The 2,766-nt window shown below is 51.8% G+C and overlaps 1 pseudogene; it reads right to left on the reverse strand.

Annotated features, from left to right (window-relative positions):
* Positions 1-1,234: 1,234 nt before the first annotated feature.
* Positions 1,235-2,562, reverse strand: LOC466487 (keratin, type I cytoskeletal 18-like; annotated as a pseudogene).
* Positions 2,563-2,766: the final 204 nt, after the last annotated feature.

Genomic DNA, 2,766 nt, shown 5'->3' on the forward strand with positions numbered 1-2,766 from the left:
CTGCCCTGAGTGAAACCCTTGTGAATCAGAGGGGCAGGGGGCTTGGAGCTTAGAAAAGGATTAGACAATATGAGGAAGTTCGGTTTTCCAGTGGAGACAGGCTGCTTCGTAAGTGCTGATACTTACAAAATAAGTTTGCAACTCTCTGTGGAGTTTACCATTGTTTCCAACGTGGGGAGGATCTGTGTCTGTACTTCCTTTCCCATCGTGCCTAGAACAGGGTAGATTACTAAATGTCGATGGCTGATGTGTAGGTCTAAAATGGCCATCACTACTGCAATGAGTTACTTCTTCATTTCATTTGATTCATGGGGGCTGCCTGCCTGGCCACTGGTCTCGGCATGTGACCTAAGCCAGATAATCAAATAACCCATCTCCATGGCCATAGTAACTTGCCAAGACAAGGGTGGCATGTGACCCACACAGACCAATTAGGGGTTTTCCCTGGGATTTTATATATAGGCTCCAGGAAAGAGAAACTCTTTTCTTCCACTGGAGTTTCCAACTAGAGTGATGTAAGCCTACAGCTTACATAGTTTGGGACCAGGCCTCCCTCCCACTCTTCCTCTCTTTTGCTTCTGGAATGTATGAAGTCATACATTGAGAGAAGCAGACTTGGAGGTAGGAAGAGAAAAAGATGGCAAAAAAGAATTGGGGAGAAAAGGAGAGAAAGAACAGTGGAGGGAAGAGAGAGGCCCACCAGGATCCAGCACATTTTTTAATTTTTTTGAGATAGGGTCTCTGTCACCCAGGCCGAAGTGCCGTGGGGCAGTCTCAGCTCACTGCAGCCTCAACCTCCAAGGCTCAAGCAATCCTTCTACCTCAGCCTCCTGAGTAGCTGGGACTAAAGGTTTGTGCCTCTGTGCCTGGCTATTTTATCTTATTTTATTTATTTATTTATTTTGACCTCTGAATTTTTTTTTCTTTTTGAGACAGTCTCGTTCTGTCACCCAGGCTGGAGTGCAATGGCATGATCTTGGCTCACTGCAACCTCTGCCTCCCGGGTTCAAGCGATTCTTCCGCCCCAGTCTCCCAAGTAGCTGGGATTACAGGCAACTGCCATCATGCCCAGTTAATTTTTGTATTTTCGTAGAGACGGGGTTTCACCATGTTGGCCAGTCTGCTGACCTCAGGTGATCTGCCCGCCTCAGCCTCCCAAAGTGCTGGGATTACAGGTGTGAGCCATCACGCCCAGCCTGACCTCTGAACTTTTTATTGGCCTCCTGCTCCCCAGAGAGTACCCTGCTTCTCCTGGCTTAATGTCTCAGAACTTTGGTGTCACTGGTCTCAGACACCACTTTGCCATCCACTATCTGGCAGGTGGTGGTCTTTTGGATGGTTTGCATGGAGTTGCTGATGTCCAGGGCATCACCAAGATTGAAGTCCTCACCGTCTTCCAGCAGGTGGTGGTAGTGGCGACCTCAACCTCCAGCTTGACCTTGATATTCAACAAGGCCTCATACTCCTGGGCCTGGCGCTGTCCCTCTGCCCGGGTCTGTGCCAGCTCTGACTCCAGGTGCAGCAGGATCCTGTTGAGCTTCTCCATCTGCAGGGCATAGTGGGCCTCCACCTCCCTCAGGCTGTTCTCCAAGCTGGCCTTCAGATTTCTCATTGAGTCCAGGTCGATCTCCAAGGACTGGACCGTACATCTCAGCTCCATGAGTGTCATCTCAGCAGCTCCAACCTCGGTGGACTGTGTGGTGACCACTGTGGTGCTCTCCTCAATCTGCTGAGACCAGTACTTGTCTAGCTCCTCTAGGTTCTTCTGAGCCAACTTGTCATATTGGGCCAGAATGTCTGCCATGATCTTGGCAAGGTCCTGAGATTTGGGGGCAACTGGGCTCCACAGTCAACCCAGAGCTGGCAGTCTGGGCTTGCAGACCTTTTACTTCCTCTTCATGGTTCTTCTTCATGAAAAGAAGCTCCTCCTTGAGAGCCTCAATCTCTATCTCCAGCTGCAGCCGAGTGACATTGGTGTCATCAATGACCCTGCAGAGTTTATGGATGTCACTCTCCACAGACTGGTGCATGGCCAGCTCTGTCTCATACTTGACTCTAAAGTCATCAGCAGCAAGACGGGCATTGTCGATCTGCATAATGATGTGGGCATTGTCCACAGTATTTGTGAGGATCTGAGCCTTTAGATCCTCGATGGTCTTGAAGTAATGGCTCCAGTCTCTGACCTGGGGTCCCTTCTTCTCCAAGTGCTCCCAGATTTTGCTCTCCAGTTTCCGGTTCTCAGTCTCCAGCCTCCTCACTCTGTCCAGGTAGGAGGCCAGGTGGTCGTTCAGGCTTTGCATGGTCTCCTTCTCGTTCTGGATGCCTCCCATTCCTGCCAGGCCCCCAGCCATCCCCGCAGCCAGGCCCCCAGTCCCCATGCCACCCTGGAAGCTGGTGGAGCGGGACACAGAGATCCAGGAACCAGAGCCCCCAGCGCCTACATAGAGCGCCTGCATAGACGCTGGCCGCGCTGCTGACCAGCCGGGCGCCGTAGCTGGGCACCTGGACAGAGCCCAGGGACCGGCAGCTGGTGGAGAAGGTGCAGCGAGTGGTGAAGCTCATGCCGTCCAGGGAGGAGAGTGAGAGGACAGGACTCAGACTTTGCCCTTATTTTATTTTTTGTAGAGATAGGTTCTCCCTACGTTGCCCAGGCTGATCTTGAACTTCTGGGCTCGAGCGATCCTCCTGCCTCAGCCTCCCAAAGTGCTGAGATTGCAGGTGTGAGTTGCCAAACCCATCCCTAGCACATTCTTGTGACCAGTTACC

This window comes from Pan troglodytes, chromosome 9, assembly GCF_028858775.2.
Source record: "Pan troglodytes isolate AG18354 chromosome 9, NHGRI_mPanTro3-v2.0_pri, whole genome shotgun sequence".
In the NCBI taxonomy this organism is placed as follows: domain Eukaryota; kingdom Metazoa; phylum Chordata; class Mammalia; order Primates; family Hominidae; genus Pan; species Pan troglodytes.